Raw genomic sequence first — 18,618 nt, forward strand, 5'->3', positions numbered from 1 at the left:
GCATGAGGACGAATCTCAGAGTTGTATTCTGTACACATACTTTGATAATAAATGTACTTTGAAGCTTTGAATCTGACATCCTGCAATGATTTTTCCTGTGGTCCCTTGTGCTCCTTGTTTGCGGTCTTCTGCTGTTGTAGTCCATCCGCTTTTCGGTTTGACATGTGTATTCAGAGATGCTCTTCTGCACGCCACTGTTGTAATGCATGCTTATCTGAGTTACTGTCACCTTCCTGTCAGCTTAAACACGCTCTGGCCATCCTCCTCTGACCTCTCTCGGTTTTCACCCACAGAACTGCCTCTCACTGGATCCTTCCGGTTTCTCACACCAGTCTCTGTGAACTCCAGAGGCTGTTGTGTGTGAAAATCCCAGGAGATCAGCAGTTTCTGAGATACTGAAACCACCCCGTCTGGGACCAACAACCATCCCACAGTCAAAGTCACTGAAATCACATTTCTTCCCCCATTCTGATGCTTGGTCTGAACAACAATGAACCTCCTGACCATGTTGGCAAGCTTTTATGCATTGAGTTGCTGCCACATGATTGCTAATTAGATATCTGAAATAACAAACAGGTGTACCCACCGAAGTGGCCACTTGTACATTCGGTTTTATCAGATTGTTTTTATATTTATCATGTTCTTTATGCTTATCGTGCTTTTTATGCTGTATCAGATTTGGAGTAACGATCGTTTTGCTCTCCCTGATATGCGTGTACTGAAGAATGAGAATAAACAACCTTGAATCTTCAGTCTTGAAGTTATACCAGCAGTTATGACCAGTGTCGACTTCTACTCCTTACTAGAAACTGATCAGCTGTTTGCTCCTCACAACAACCGTAAATCTGTTATCATCATATTTGCAGAGAACAACAAGGGCCATTAAACATTCTACAAGACCATAAGATATAGGAGCAGAAGTAGGCCATTTGGCCCATCAAGTCTGCTCCGCCATTCGATCATGGCTGATCCAATTCTTCCAGTCATCCCCACTCCCCTGCCTTCTCCCCATATCCTTTGACGCCCTGGCTAATCAAAAACCTGTCTATCTCTGCCTTAAATACACCCAATGACTTGGCCTCCACAGCCGCTCGTGGCAACAAATTCCACAGATTTACCACCCTCTGTCTGAAGTAATTTCTCCGCAACTCAGTTCTAAATGGATGCCCTTCAATCCTGAAGTCGTGCCCTCTTGTCTTAGACTCACCTACCATGCGAAATACTTTGCCATATCTAATCAGTTCAGGCCTTTTAACATTCAGAATGTTTCTATGAGATCCCCTCTCATTCTCCTGAACTCCAGGGAATACAGCCCAAGAGCTGCCAGATGTTCCTCATACGATAACCTTTTCATTCCTGGAATCATTCTCTGAACCCTCTCCAATGTCAGTATATCCTTTCTAAAATAAGGAGCCCAAAACTGCACACATACTCCAAGTGTGGTCTCACGAGTGCCTTATAGAGCCTCAACATCACATCCCTGCTCTTATATTCTATACCTCTAGAAATGAATGCCAACATTGCATTCGCCTTCTTCACCACTGACTCAACCTGGAGGTTAACTTTTAAGGTATCCTGCACAAGGACTCCAAGTCCCTTTGCATCTCTGCATTTTGAGTTCTATCCCATCTAAATAATAGTCTGACTGTTTATTTCTTCCACCGCTTTCCAACATTTTATTTCATTTGCCACTTCTTTGCCCATTCCCCTAAACTATCTAAGTCTCTCTGCAGGCTCTCTGTTTCCTCAACAGTACCTACTCCGCCACCTATCTTTGTATCATCGTTAAATTTAGCCACAAATCCGTTAATCTCATAGTCCAAATCATTGACATACATTGTAAAAAGCAGCACTGACCCCTGTGGAACTCCACTGGTAACCGGCAGCTGATGTCTAATACCTAGAATAACCCAAACATTCATTATATACACCCTCTTCTCGAGTGCTTGCAAACCCTTCAGGCTGAATTTTAATTGTTGCTTGTGAGGAATGTCCCATGAGAGTGAATGCACTTATCATAGTTAGAGAAATTCCTGACTGTGAGAAATGTAGGCAGATATCAGAGAGACAGCAGACTTCGACATATTCCGGAGGAGTACATCTCAGACCAAACAAATCTCAACAGGCGAGTGCTGACTCTCCTCGTGTCCAAGCCATTATTTACTGCTCAAGTAGATGAGCTAGTCATTATCATGTTCAGAGAGCCTCATTATCTACATTATCACAGTCGTTATGCCACACTATAGATACAACTCTTCAAAAATGACTTGACTTGCTACAAAACTATTTGGAATGGCTAAAGGTCATGCATGTGAATACCAGGCGTGGCTTTAGCTCTGACAGAAGGTAATGGCAAACTGCAAAGTCTTGAACAGAACGTAGAACACGAAATGAAGAACATAGAACAGAACAGGAGGAAAGAGGTTCTTCAGATGTTAGAAATCTTGAGCTAGGGGAACTCAGCAAGTCAGGCAGCATCTATGGAACGGAACGATCAGTCAACATTTCAGGCTGAGACCCATCCTCAGAACTGAAGAAGGGTCTCGGCCCAAAACATCGACTGTTTATTCATTTCCATAGATTCCGCCTGACCCGCTGAGTTCCCCCAGCATTTTGTGTGTGTTCTTCTGGATTTTCAGCATTTGCAGAAACTTGTGTTCATGAAGCCTCGACTGGTCACTTCCTGCCACAGATGCTGCCTGACCCGCTGAGATCCTCCAGCATTTTGTGTGCGTTCCTCTGGATTTCCAGCGTCTGCAGAATCTCTTGTGTTTGTGAAGCATCGACTAGCCATTGCCCTCCATGGATGCTGCCGGACTCCCTCCAGCATTTTGTGTGTGTTGTCCAGTACAGCACAGAAACAGGCCCTTTGGCCCATCTGGTCCACACCAACCAGGATGCCCACCTAAGCTAGTCCCATTTGCCCGTGTTTGGCTTTTATCCCTCTAAACCTTTCCTAACCGTGTACCTGTCCGAGTATCATTTAAATATTGTTATTGTACCTGCTTTAACCACTTCCTCATTCTATATAGAACATAGAACATAGAAATCTACAGCACATTACAGGCCCTTCGGCCCACAATGTTGTGCCGACCGTGTAACCTGCTCTAGAAATATACAGTGCATACTATTCTCGACATAATGAAGATCCCCCTCAGGTCTCTATTAACTTTTTCCCTCTCACCTTAATCCCATGCCCTCGAGTTTTTGATTCCCTCCCCCGGGAAATAAACTGAGTGCCTTCACCCTACCTGTGCCCCTCATGGTTTTATCTACCTCAACACAGGGCAGTTAAGACTGCCCAAAGCATCATCGACACCCATCTCTTCAATCTCTCCACCATCAAGGACATACGTACAGAAAGGTGCTGGAAAAGGGCCAGTAACATCAAGAAAGATCCCACCCTGCTCATGGACTGTTTGTCCCACTCCCATCGGGGAGGAGGCTACGTAGCATCCATGCCAGGACCACCAGACTCAAAAGCAGTTACTCTCCCTATGCAGTAAGGCAATCAACAGCTCCCCCTTTTAACCGACCCAACCACCATTTCATACATATCAACTAGAGCCACCTTACGTACGTATGATCAGACTGTGTACAGAACAGTTACTTGTACACGGTGTTTCTAGGATTGCTTTTATACTTATTTTTATTGTGTTCATAATGCTTATTGTGTTTTTAATGAGAACAATCATTTAATTCTCCCTGTGATTTCTGTCTCAGAGGCTGATATTAGGCCGCCTTTAAAGAGAGTGAACCCCCGCAAGGCGGAAGGTCCCGATGGAGTACCTGGTAAGGCTCTGAAAACCCGTCCAACCTACTAGCGGGACTATTCAAGGACATTTTCAACCTCTCACTGCTACGGGAAGAAGTTCCTATTTGCATCAAAAAGACAACAATTATACCAGTGCCTAAAAAGAATAATGTGGGCTGCCTAAATGACTATTGCCCTGTAGCACTCACATCTACAGTGATGAGATGCTTTGAGAGGTTGGTCATGACAAGACTGAACTCCTGTCTCAGCAAGTACCTGAACCCATTGCAATATGCCTGTCACCACAATAGGTCAATGGCAGACACAACCTCAATGGCTCCCCACACAGCTTTAGACCACCTAGACAACACAAACACCTACATCGGGATGCTGTTCATCGACTATAGCTCAGCATTTAATACCATCATCCCACAATCCTGATTGAGAAGTTGCAGAACCTGGGCCTCTGTACCTCCCTCTGCAATTGGATCCTTGACTTCCTAACCAGAAGACCACAATCTGCACGGATTGGTGATAACATATCCTCTTTGCTGACGATCAACACTGGCACACCTCAGGGGTGTGTGATTTGCCCACTGCTCTACCCTCTCTATACCCTTGACTGTGTGGCTAGGTATAGCTCAAATACCATCTATAAATTTGCTGATGATACAATCATTGTTGGTAGAATCTCAGGTGGTGACGAGAGGGTGTACAGGAGTGAGATATGCCAATTAGTGAAATGGTGCCACAGCAACAACCTGGCACTCAACATCAGTAAAACGAAAGAGCTGATTGTGGACTTCAGGAAGGATAAGACGAAGAAATGCATACCAATCCTCATAGAGGGATCAGAAGTGGAGAGAGTGAGCAGCTTCAAGTTCCTGGGTCCCAACAAATCACTGCACTTATAAAGAAGGCAAGACAGCAACTATACTTCATTAGGAGTTTGAAGAGATTTGGTATGTCAACAAATATGCTCAAAAACTTTTATAGATGTACAGTGGAAAGCATTCTGCCAGGCTGCATCGCTGTCTAGTGTGGGGAGGGTCTGCACAGGACTGAAAGAAGCTGCAGAGGGTTGTAAATGTAGTCGAGTCCATCTTGGGAGCTAGCCTACAAAGTACCCAGGACATCTTCAGGGAACGGTGTCTCAGAAAGGCAGCGTCCATTATTAAAGACCTCCAGCACCCAGGGCATGCCCTTTTCTCACTGTTACCATCAGGTAGGAGGTACAGAAGCCTGAAGGCACACACTCAGTGATTCAGGAACAGCTTCTTCCCCTCTGCCATCCGATTCCTAAATGGACATTGAAGCTTTGAACACTACCTCAGTTTTTTAATATACACTACTTCTATTTTTGCTTGAATTTTAATCTATTCAATATATGTATACATTTATTTATTTATTTATTATTATTATTTTCTTCTATATTATGTATTGCATTGAACTGCTGCTGCTAAGTTAACAAATTTCACAACACATGCCGATGATAACAAACCTGATTCTGATTCTGATTACAGTACACTCCTATACTGAAGAATGATAATAAACAATCTTGAATCTCTTTCCTCATTCTACTAGGCTCCAAAGAATTAAATCCTGGCCTGTCTAACATCTCCCTATAACTCAGGCTCTTGCAGCATTCTCAAAAATCATCTTTGCACTTTATCCAACTCACTGACAATGTTCCTAGAACCCAAAGTTCAAAGTAAACTTCTTATCAAAGTGTGTGTGTATATATATCTATCTATATATACCTATATCTAGATATACATATATATATATGTATGTATGTGTGTGTGTGTGTGTGTATAGATGTCTATGTATATATACAACCCTGATATTTATTTCTTGTGGATATTCACAGTAACTACAAACATATCCAATAGAATCAATAAAAGTCCACACAAAACAAGACAGACATCCTATGTGCAAATACACACAAAAATATGATAAATAAATATCGAGAACATGAAATGAAGAATCCTTGAAAGTGAGTCCGTAGTTTGTGGGAATAGTTCCGTATTGGGGTGAGTGAAGTTACCCCTTCTGGTTAAAGAGCCTGACAATTGAGGGGTAATAACTGTTGCTGAACCTGGTGGTGAGAGTCCTGGGGCTCCTGTACCTCCTTCCTGATGGCAGCAGTGAGAAGAGAGCATGGCCTGGGTGGTGGGGGTCCTTTCCTGCGATGGTGATCTGGGTAGATGTGCTCAGTGGTGGGGAGGACTTTACCCGTGACGGACTGGACTGTATCCACTACTTTTTGTGGGATTTTCCACTCAAAGGTATTGGTACTTACATATCAGGCCCTGATGCAACCAGTCAACATACAGTACTCTCCACCATACATCTACTGAAGTTTGTCAGCATTTTAGTTGACATGACAAAACTTTATACCTTTATACTTTATACTTTATTGTCGCCAAACAATTGATACTAGAACGTACAATCATCACAGCGATATTTGATTCTGCGCTTCCCGCTCCCTGGAGTACAAATCGATAGTAAATATTAAAAATTTAAATTATAATCATAAATAGAAAATAGAAAAATGGAAAGTAAGGTAGTGCAAAAAAACCGAGAGGCAGGTCCAGATATTTGGAGGGTACGGCCCAGATCCGGGTCAGGATCCGTTCAGCAGTCTTATCACAGTTGGAAAGAAGCTGTTCCCAAACCTGCCCATATGAGTCTTCAAGCTCCTGAACCTCCTCCCGGAGGGAAGAGGGATGAAAAGTGTGTTGGCTGGGTGGGTCGTGTCCTTGATTATCCTGGCAGCACTGCTCCAACAGCATGCGGTGTAAAGTGAGTCCACAGACTCACTTTGCAAACATCTAAGAAAGGAAAGGTACTGCAGTGTTAAACCCAGGAAAATCCATCTGAAGTAATAATACTGGGGAATTTAAAGTGGCTGACCCTCTCCACCTCTGACGCCCTGATGAGGACTGACCCATGAAGCCCTGATTTCCTGCTCCGGTAGTCAGTAATCAACTCCTTGTTCTTGCTGCCATTGAGTGAGGGGTTGTCGCTGTTGTGGCACCTCTCAGCCAGATTTTCAATCTCGCTCCCATATGCTGATTTGTCACTACCTTTGATTCGGCCAATGACCGTGGGTGTCATTAGGAAACTTAAATATGACATTGGAGCTGTCTTTAGCCTCACAGTCATAAGTGTAACGTGAGTAGAGCAGGGGGCTAAGCACACACCTTGCGGTGCACTGGTGCTGATGGAGATCATGGAAGAAATGCTGTTGCCAGTCCGAACTGACAGGAATCTGCAGATGCAGAAATCGGAGATCCAGTTGCACGAGGAGGTATTGAGGCCAAGGTCTTGAAGCTTATTGATTAGTTTTGAGGGGTTTGATGATATTGAATGCTGAGCTGCAGTTGGTAAGGAGCATCCTGATGAATGCATCTTCAACGTACAAATGTTTCAGGGCTGAGTGAAGATCCAGTGAAATGGCACCTGTGATGGCAGGCAAATTGGAGCGGTCCCAAGTCGCTTCTCAGGCAGGAGTTGATTATGTTTCACACCAACCTCTCAAAGCATTTCATCGCTGTTGATTTAAGTGCTGCTGCACGATCGTCATTGAGGGAGATTACTACGTCTTTTTAGGTACTGGTATAATTGAAGCTTGCTTGAAGCAGATTGGTCCCCCAAACCGCTGAAGCGAGAGGTTAAAGATATCAGTGAACTGATCAGCACAGGTCCATAAGACCAGGGGTCCCCAACCTTTCTCGCACCACGGACTGGTTTAATATTGACAATATTCTTGCGGACCGGCCGACGGGTTGTGGGGGGGTGTTCAAGTAGGGTTGCCAACTTTCTCACTCTCAAATAAGGGACAAAAGTAGCAGTCAAATACAGGACACTTGTGTTTACCCCGTGAAAGACTACCATGACCATGAAGCCTTGCGCTGACACCTTTGTGCACACGTGTGACGTGCGCCTACATGACGTGAGTATGCGTATACGTGCCGATTTTTTTCCTACAAATCAGTTTTGGCTTAATCTTCCCGGTGCTGTTAAGTGAAACTACACTGTACATACATTATTTCTACTTTATATAGGCTGTGTATTTATCGCTTTAAACAGTAATTAATAGACGCTTTAATCGGCAAAATGGAATCAAACATCGGCTCATGCCCCATCTTTAAGTTCCTTCGCATCGCGGGCGTTCGAGCTCGAGCTCGTGCTCGCTGCCTGGAATCTTCTCGGAGACAGCAAAGTGCTGGGTCACTCAGTTGATCTCCAAACTGTAAATCACAGGCTCTAACAGCTCCAGAAACACATTGAAGATGAAAAGCAGATATAAAAGAAGTGAAACAAGCAGTTTTGTGGACGATTCGGAAGACGTTGGCTGAGGGAACGTTGTACGCAGGTGGCATCTTGACCGGAATTATTTGGAACTATTAATTGTTCTCATGGTGTGATCTGAACACAACGTGCTCTGAGAGTTAGAAGAATGAGTACATAGAACAATTTACAATGACCTATTAGTTTACTAAATGGTACGCCTTTGGAATGTGGGAGGAAACCAGAGCACCCGGTGGAAACTCCATGCAGTCATGGAAAGAACGTACAAACTTTCTTACAGAGGACGCTGGAATTGAACCCCAAACTCCAAGCTGCAATTGCATCGCGCTAATGGCTAGGCTATCATGGCACGCCCACTGCAGGAATGCAGTTCCTGCATTCTTCGATGTGACAAGCTGTTGAAAACATGTCTAGCATTTAGCATCCACATAGAGCAAGGACTGAATTCCTTTGCATTAGTAAGAGGCAGCTGCCAACATATACAGTGTTAGTCACTTACTGTAACCTTGCTCTACCAATGGCCACTGTCAGACTCACCTTGAAACAAATGCTGGGAACACTCAGCACATCGGCATCTTCCGTGGGAAGAGAAAATGAGTCAATGTTTCATTCCCGAGACACTTAAAACAGCCAAGATAGAGTGGACATGCAGAGGATGGGACCAGATGGCACAACCTCAGAATACAAGGACATCCCTTTAGAACATAGATCAGTACAGGCACTTCGACCCATGACCTTGTAACCTACTTTAAGGTCAATCTAACCCTTCCCTCCTAAATAGCCCTTCATTTCCCTACATCCATGAGCCTATGTAAGAGTTTCTTAAATCCCCTAATGTAACTGCTACTACCCCCACCCCAGCAAGGCGTTGCACATACCCACCCCTCTCTATGTCATAAAACGATCTCTGATATTCCCCCCCACCCCCACATACGCTCAGTGAGCACTTTATGAGGTACTGCTTGAACCTGATAAAGTGGCCACTCAGTGTAGGTTCCTGGTCTTCCACTGTTGTAGCTCATTCAAGGTTCAACGTGTTCCACGTTCAGAGATGCTCTCTTGCACACCGCTGTTGTAACACCTGGTTTGTTGAGTTGCTGTCGCCTTCCTGTCAGCCTGGCCATTCTCCCCTGACCTCTCTCATTAACAAGACGCTTTTACCCACAAAACTGCCGCTCACTAGTTTCTTTTTTGTGTTTTTCGCAACATTCTCTGCAAACTCCAGACACTGGTGCATGTGAAAATCCCAGGAGATCAGCAGTACCCGAAACATTCAAACTACCCCATCTGGCACCAGCAATCATTCCAGGGTCAAAGACACTTAGATCACATTTCTTCCCCTTTCTGATCTTTGGTCTGAACAACAACTGAACCTCTTGACTATGTCTACATGCTTTTATACATTAAGTAGCTACCACATGATTGGCTGATTAGATATTTGCATTAACAGGCAGGTGTCCAGGTGTACCTAATAAAGTGGCCACTGAGTGTATTTTCCTCCAATTTCAAAACTCCAAAGCAAATCGTGTAGACAATAAAGGTAAGCAAGTAACATTCAGAACTGAAGTTCACGAAAGTGAGTCCTCAGCCGCCAAGCCCGTCAACACTGCAGCCGATTCAGGAACCAGTTAGCTGCTCCAACCATCAGATTCTTGAATCAATTTATGCGACCCTAACCCTACCTCAGGACTGGAACAACATGGCTGGATTGAAAAGGTCAGGGTGTTGTGGCTGGAAGCGTGGGACGGGCCTCGCAAGGTTTACTTGTCTCTGCGCTGAACTGAGGCGGTGGCCTGCAACCAACAGGCTCCGGGATCGGCTGCAGCGAAGACTGGCTTCGTGGCTGTGGACTCACTTTCCTGAACTTCACTCTTTTTCTTGCTTCTGTCGTTTGCACGACTTGTTTTGTTTTTTATCTCTCTCTGCACGTCGGATGTTTGATGGTCTTTTTTTCCCAGAAGGGTTCTATTGGAACACAAACAAAATGCTGGAGGAGCTCAGCAGGTCAGGCAGCACCCACGGGAAAGAGTAAATAGTCAACGTTTCGGATCGAGACCTTTCACCAGGACTGAGGGAAGGGGCTGGATGCCTGAATTAAACGGTGGAGGGAGGGGAAAGAGGCTGGGTGGAAGGTGATAGGTGAAGCCAGGCAGGTGGGAAAGGTCAAGGGTCAAGTGTTCTATTAGGTTTCTTTGTTCTGTGGCTGCCTGTAAGGAGAAAATAAGGTATTGGTGTGGGTGGAGAGTTGGTTAGCAGACAGGAAGCAAAGAGTGGGAATAAACGGGACCTTTTCAGAATGGCAGGCGGTGACTAGTGGGGTACCGCAAGGCTCAGTGCTGGGACCCCAGCTGTTTACAATATATATTAATGATTTGGATGAGGGAATTAAATGCAGCATCTCCAAGTTTGCGAATGACACGAAGCTGGGTGGCAGTGTTAGCTGTGAGGAGGATGCTAAGAGGATGCAGGGTGACTTGGATAGGTTGGGTGAGTGGGCAAATTCATGGCAGATGCAATTTAATGTGGATAAATGTGAAGTTATCCACTTTGGTGGCAAAAATAGGAAAACAGATTATTATCTGAATGGTGGCTGATTAGGAAAAGGGGAGGTGCAACGAGACCTGGGTGTCATTATACACCAGTCATTGAAAGTGGGCATGCAGGTACAGCAGGCGGTGAAAAAGGCGAATGGTATGCTGGCATTTATAGCAAGAGGATTTGAGTACAGGAGCAGGGAGGTACTACTGCAGTTGTACAAGGCCTTGGTGAGACCACACCTGGAGTATTGTGTGCAGTTTTGGTCCCCTAATCTGAGGAAAGACATCCTTGCCATAGAGGGAGTACAGAGAAGGTTCACCAGATTGATTCCTGGGATGGCAGGACTTTCATATGAAGAAAGACTGGATGAACTGGGCTTGTACTCGTTGGAATTTAGAAGATTGAGGGGAGATCTGATTGAAACGTATAAAATCCTAAAGGGATTGGACAGGCTAGATGCAGGAAGATTGTTCCCGATGTTGGGGAAGTCCAGAACAAGGGGTCACAGTTTGAGGATAAAGGGGAAGCCTTTTAGGACTGAGATTAGGAAAAACTTCTTCACACAGAGAGTGGTGAATCTGTGGAATTCTCTGCCACAGGAAACAGTTGAGGCCAGTTCATTGGCTATATTTAAGAGGGAGTTAGATATGGCCCTTGTGGCTACAGGGGTCAGGGGGTATGGAGGGAAGGCTGGGGCGGGGTTCTGAGTTGGATGATCAGCCATGATCATAATAAATGGCGGTGCAGGCTCGAAGGGCCGAATGGCCTACTCCTGCACCTATTTTCAATGTTTCTATGTTTGTAAATCTCAAGGTTGTATATAATATGCGTACTTTGATGATAAATGTACTTTGAACATGGACCACCTCTTGTCCTACAAAGGACATGTTTCTTCATTCATTTAATCATATAACTGCCTAGCTTTGCACAGCAGTTTTTTCTTTGTCTTGTATAATTCATCATAACTTATATTCTGTCTGTTGGTAAGTGTCCCTACTGCAAGCAAGTTATTCATTTTTCCTGCACTTCCCTATTTGGCAATGAACTTGACTGGATTTGAACTGGCTTCCAGTTTTTTATGTCTGGGTATAAGAGTGAAGCCTACCGAACTACACCGACATTGTAAACAGAAAGCTCACAACAATTAAATAGATAATTGAATTCTGGCATCTCTTCTGTTTCTTTTGTTCCCGGTATTAATGACAAAAGCTTCTCGCCACCTTAAAAATTTTCCCCAGGCAGTTAATCTGATCAAATACTCTGGTTAGGCAACACACACACACACAAAATGCAGGAGGAACTCAGCAGGTCGGGCAGCATCTACGGAAAAGAATAAACAGCCGATGTTTCGGGCCGAGGCCCTTCTTCGGGACTGAGAGGGAAGGGGGAAGGTGCCAGAATGAAAAGGTGAGGGTAGGGGAAGGAGGCTAGCTGGAAGGTGATAGGTGAAGCCAGGTGGGTGGGAAAGGTGAAAGGATGGAGAGGAAGGAATTTGACAGGAGAGGAGAGCGGACCATAGGAGAAAGGGAAGGTGTTCAAAATTATGAGGGGGGATTGATAGAGTTGATGTGGATAGGCTTTTTCCGTTGAGAGTGGGGGAGATTCAAACAAGAGGATATGAGTTGAGAGTTAAAGGGCAAAAGTTTAGGGGTAACATGAGGAGGAACTTCTTTACTCAGAGAGTTGTGGCTGTGTGGAACGGGCTTCCAGCAGAAGTGGTTGAGGCAGGTTCGATGTTGTCGTTTAAAGTTAATTTGGATAGATATATGGACAGGAGGGGAATGGAGGGTTATGGACCGAGTGCAGGTCGGTGGGATTAGGTGAGAGTAGGAGTTCGGCACGGACTGGAAGGGCTGGGATGGCCTGGTTCCGTGCTGTAATTGTTATATGGTTATAGATGGAGAGGGCCCAGGAGGGGGGAGGAAATTTGTTCACAGGAAGGAGTTTGCCCCCCCCCAACACCCCCACCTCTACCTATCTATTAATTATGTCACTAGACTGCACTGTAAACCACTTTTGATCTTGCTGTATTTATGCACATTTTATTCCATGTCTGTATTATAAACTCTAACTTTATTTTTACATAATTCTTTATAATTGTTGAACACTGTGGTTTTTGGTTGGATGTCACACTCTGACCAACACACCGCAGTGAATTCCCAACACATGTAAATGTATATCGCAAATAAAGTTGACCCTTGACACGATCAATATGTTGTTGTTTCAGTCCCCGGGTGGTAGAAAGAGAAAGCTACAAATTGACAAACGTTGCATCCCTGGCAAAGTGAATATCAAATTGTGAAGGAGGACGAGAGGTGACTTGTTAGAGAGGTCATCGTCATCGTCATTACGTGCCCGGTCATATGAATTGAGCGATCATTGTCTTTCCATGACTGGGACTGTACTTGGCAAGTTTTTCCAAAGAAGTGGTTTACCATTGCCTTCTTCTGGGCAGTGTCTTTACAAGACAGGTGAACCCCAGCCATTATCAATACTCTTCAGAGATTGTCTGCCTGATGTCAGTGATCACATAATCAGGACTTGTGATCTGCACCGGCTGCTCATACGACCATCCACCACCTGCTCCCATAGCTTCACATGACCCTGATTGGGCGGCTAAGCAGGTGCTGCACCTTGCCCAAGGGTGACCTGCAGGCTAGCGGAGGGAAGGAGCACCTTACACCCCTTTTGGTAGAGATGTATCTCCACCTCGCCACCCGAGTTAGAGGTGGACAAGATGATAAGAGGCAGAGATTGAGTGGAGAGCCACAGGCATTTCCCCAGGGCAGAAACGACTAATACGAGAGGGCATAATTTTAAAGTGATTGAAGGAAAGTTTAGGGGGATGTCAGAGGTAGGATCTTTACACAGAGAGTGGCGGATGCTCCAGGTGGTTGAGGCAGATACATTACAGATATTTAAGAAACTCTTTGATAGGCCCCGGATGACTAGGGGGGCTATGTAGGAGGGAAGGGTAATATTGATCTTAGGGTGGGTTAAAAGGTCGGCACAACATTGTGGGGCAAATGGCCAGTACTGTGCTGTAGTGTTCTATGTTCTATGATGACCAACGACGGTTAACCTGCCTTCTTGCTATGGACTCACTTTCAAGCACAATTTATCTATCTATCCATTTACTTACTTATCGATTTATAGTATTTCTTTTTGCTTTTGCACACTGGTTGTTTGTGCATCTCCATGGGCGTGTCTTTCATTCTTGGATTTACTGTGTGCCTGCAAGCAAAAGAATCTCAGGGTTCATTCTGGCACTTTGATAATAAATTTACTTTGAACTTTCTTGCTTGTTAATGAATGTCAATACGTAGAAACGCCAGGCAATGTATCAACTTGCGGGCCCAACAAAGAGTTAAAAAGTTATCTTTATTGTAAAAAACTAACACAGTGGCTCATTGAGAACAGCCTTAACAACAACCCCATAAATTCCACGTTTGGCAGCGATTATAAATGGTCTGAATAGCGACTTGTGTATGACCTGCTTCTTTTAAAAAACGACGTACTTTTTCCAAGAATGCTTTACAGGGGGTTGGGCTGCCTCGACAGAAGGGCAGGAGTGTAAGATTAGAGCTGCAGTGGGAGGGGTTGACTGGTGTAAACAGAAATAATAGTTCCTCAGGCGATCTTGTGATTTCATCAAACTTTGGTTTCAAGTGGGTGACGTTCCCACAACAGGACAGACCTCTGGTGCTTACTCAAGCTTTTCTTTTTCTGAATAAAGGCTCATTTCTTTTATGATCCTCAATTTTTTAAATTTTATTTTCGAGATACAGTACTGTGCTAAAGTCTTAGGCACGTATCTATACCTCGGCACAATACAGGATTAAAAGGTTCAAAATACAATTGTATCAAAGTACGTATGCAGTGTACAACTCTGATATTCATCTCCTCGTAAGCAGCCATGAAGCAAAGGAAAACCACAGACACCGTTCAAAGAAAAACATCAAACCCCTCCCAATATGCTGGGGGGAAAAAAACAAATCACGCAAACAGCAAAAAAAACAAGCGAGAAACACAGAATGTAAATCACGAGATCGAAGAGTCCAGGCATATTCGGTTCAGCCCAGTTCAGCTCAATTTAGCGTTATGTCGTTGACTATCTGGAGGCCACTCTGATCAAAGTCGCCAAAAATAATAACAAAAAAAAAGGAGCAACCAGAAACACACCATAACATAAACTACAATCCACAAACCGCATCAATTAAACCTTGCCCAAGCCACCATCCTTCAACACCATCGAGGAAAATAGAGACCATTCGAATGCAGGGACCCTTCTCTTGGGGCAGCGAGGGAGAGGGAGAGGGACAGACACCATCATATGCAGATACCTTCCTCCGACAGCCACAAATAAGAAGCTGGTAGACAGCGCTGAATAGCCGCTCACCTTCCACTCTCACCTTGGTGTTTTCAATCTCCTTTGGCACCTTAGTCAACGAGATCAGCAAAGAGGTGGAGTTAATCTTGGTTTTGCACTCTGTTTCTAGACTTCTTGATCTCGAAGGTGCGCAGGGTTCACTCAAAACCTCGTCAACCACCCTCCGAGACAGCAAAGCACCGAATCAGTCAATCAGCCCCAAAGCTCACCACCAAAATGTAGATCTTAGGCTCCAACAGCAGCAGAACCACATTATAAAGAAAAAGAAGACATAAAAGAAGTGAAAGAAGTAACTTTGTGAACCGTCTGGAGGGTATCACCTTTGGTCGCGTTGTTCACTGATGTCATCTTCTTCCAGTATACTGCAGGAATTTTATGTACTGCACTGTACTGCTGCCATAAAAAAAACCAAATTCCTTGACATATGTGAGCAATGATAAACCTGATTCTGATATGAATCTTTATTGTAGACTGATTCTGGGAAGGGGACAGGGAGAGGGGATTCATGGTTGGGAAAAGGGGAAGGGAGAGGGGAGGGAGCTGAAAGCACTAGAAAGACATTCTGTAATGATCAATAAACCAATTGTTTGGAATCAAATGACCTTGCCTGCTGTCTCAGGGCTGGGTGTGTTTGCACCCACACCGCCCTCCCCACCCCGGTGCTCCTCTGCCAGCTGTCCCACACCCCTCCCCGCGGCGCTCCTCCACTGCCATTCCCAACACCCTTTGCTCCCACCAGATTTACAAACTCAAAACTTTTCCATGGATGGCTTCCAGACTGTTCGGGCTGACCGGAAGTGCACTGACAGCGGTAAGCGTGAAGGAGTTGGGTGCTTACTGTTCTGGCTAACAACAGATGGTGCAATCCGGGTCATATTACGATCGAGGAACTTGTTTGTAGACCGGATATTGAACTTTTTACTGTTGGACTCTGGCCATATTCCACCGGGATACAACACTGGGTGTCACGGGAGGTCATTCCTGCCTGTGGCCATCGAACTTCGCAGCTCCTCCCGTGGAGGGTCAGACACCCTGAGTCAATAGACTGGTCCTGGACTTATTTCCATCTGGCATAGTTTGCATTTTGTTGTTTGATTGTTTGTGGTTTTTGTATTGCTATATTTATGCTCTATTCTTGGTTGGTGCGGCTGTAACGAAACTCAATTTCCCTCGGGATCAATAAAGTATATCTATCTATCTATCTTAACTCGCTCTCTGCTCCACGTTGACAAATAGAGTCCTGTGCAAAAGTCTTAGGCACCCTAGACATATATATGTGCTTGAGACATCTGCACAGCACACTGCTGCTCAGTAATAGGCCCTTCCGAGACACGGGATCACACCGCCCAAATACGCCAATGTGACCAATTACCCTACTAATCCCTACGACGTTGGAACGTGGGGGGAAACCTGAGCACCCAGAGAAAAACCAATGCAGCTGCAGAGAGAACATCCAAACTGCCTCGTCGCCACTGTAATGTCTTGTAACTTCAAAACATTAAACTAATTCAAAGGAAGTCACAAGAGTCCAAAGTGCAGGTCTAACTTCATCTTTACTTTAAGCAGGACGCGCACTTATCCCATGGTAGCGTGGTGCGTATGCAATTCATGTATTTATACATTTAACCCGTAATGAATTATTTAAATGAACAGGAATGCTTAATCAACTAATATTACTCAATATTACTTAAATATTAAAAACACAACAGCAGCTCCTTGCGGACAGCATCAGTAATTGAACCCATATCACTGGTGCTGTAATAACATTACTCTAACCACTCCTGTGCCACCAGGATCAGCCCAAGACTCTCTTGCAATGAAATACGGTTTAGATTAGATTATGAGGACACTCAGTCCTCATTTATTGTCATTTAGAAATGCATGCAGTAAAAAATGATACAATGTTCCTCCAGAATGATATCACAAGAAACATAGGACAGACCAAGACTAAAGCTGACAAAACCACATAATTATAACATATAGTTACAACAGTGCAAAGCAATACCATAATTTGATAAAGAGCAGACCATGGGCACGGTAAAAAAAAGTCTCAAAGTCCCAATAGCCCAATCATCTCACACAGGCGGCAGAAGGGAGGAACTCTCCCTGCCATGAACCTCCAAGCACTGCCAATTTGCCGATGCAGCACCATTGGAAGCACCCGACCACAGCGGACTCTGAGTCCGTCTGAAAACTTCGAGCCTCCGACTATCCCCTCCGACACAGCCTCTCCGAGCACCATCCTCTGCCGAGTGCATCGACCCCTCCCCAGCCACCGAGCAACAAGCAAAGCCGAGGACTCAGGGCCTTACCCTCCGGAGATTCTGGATCACACAGTAGCAGCAGCAGCGAAACAGGCATTTCAGAAGTTTCACCAGATGTTCCTCCGTGCTCTCACGTCTGTCTCCATCAAATCAGGATTGTGCACGGCACCCTACTTGACAAATAACAGACATCACCACCGGAGTGTCCGCTGCGAGCTGTGTCACGCCCACCGTCTTCTCCTCCCAACCTGCATTACAGCAGAGTGGGAGCTTGGCCCTTAAAGAATTCACAAATCACGACCAAATATTTGAGATAAGGAATAAAAACTCAGTTACAAATAATGTGCAGGCTGAAGGGATTAGTTTAACTTGACATTCTGTTCAGCACAGGTGTGGAGGTTGTAGGGCCTTTTCCTGTGCCGTACTCATCCATGTTCCCTGTTCTATGTTCGAAGTTCGATGCAACACACACAAAATGCTGGAGGAACTCACCAGGCCAGGCGGCGTCTAGAGAAATGAATAAACAGTCGACGTTTCGGGCTGAGACCCTTCTTCAGGACTGAGAAGGAAGGGGGAAGATGCCGGAATAAAAAGGTGGGTGGGAGGGGAAGGAGGCTATCTGGAAGGTGATAAGTGAAGCCAGGTGGGTGGGAAAGGTCAAGGGCTGGAGAAGAAGGAATCTGGCAGGAGAGGAGAGTGGACAATTGGAGAAAGGGAAGGAGGAGCAGACACAGAGGAAAGTGATAGGCAAGTGAGAAGTGGTAAAAGGTCAGAGTAGGGAATAGAGGACGTGGGGGTGGGGGGAACTTGTTCACTGGAAGGAGAAATCAATATTCATGCCATCATGTTGGAGGGTACCTATGTTCTATGTTCTAAGTTCTATGTCCTAAATTCTACGTCCTAAATTCTATGTCCTAAATTTTATGTTCTATATTCTGTTCTATATTCTATGTTCCAAATTCTATGTTCTATATTCTATGTGCTATATTCTATGTTCTATACTGTATTCTGTGTTCTAAGTTCTACGTTCTATACTTTATGTTCAAAATTCTATATTAATGCCATTGGCAGCACAGGTTTGCCAAACTCCACTGGGAGCTTGGCAGAGCCAGCGTGTTCTCACTTTACTGGTAACAGCAAGGTAGGAGCAGGCCTCGGGTCTTCTGTCTAACGCCAGCTCGATTACTGTCCCAGAGACCAGTTTGCAAAAACACCTTGTAAAGTTTGCTTAATTGGCAGTAGTTAACTTGTTATCTAATCTTCTGTGGGATTTACAAAGAGCTGAAAAAATAAATTTTCGAATCCCCCTGGAAATGCACTGTCAAAGTTTTGCTTAGCCAAGAGAATCAGAAGAG

General features: G+C 44.8%; 1 long non-coding RNA gene across 1 annotated transcript in view; it reads right to left on the reverse strand.

Annotated features, from left to right (window-relative positions):
• The window catches only part of LOC140210972 (uncharacterized), a 51,710-nt gene that overhangs the window by 3,587 nt on the left and 29,505 nt on the right, over positions 1 to 18,618 (reverse strand). Inside the window, exon 6 of the long non-coding RNA XR_011889349.1 lies at positions 13,752 to 13,843. This is a non-coding gene — a long non-coding RNA (uncharacterized lncRNA). The remainder of the gene's footprint in view (positions 1 to 13,751; positions 13,844 to 18,618) is intronic.

The sequence above is a fragment of the Mobula birostris genome, chromosome 16 (genome assembly GCF_030028105.1).
Source record: "Mobula birostris isolate sMobBir1 chromosome 16, sMobBir1.hap1, whole genome shotgun sequence".
Taxonomy (NCBI): domain Eukaryota; kingdom Metazoa; phylum Chordata; class Chondrichthyes; order Myliobatiformes; family Myliobatidae; genus Mobula; species Mobula birostris.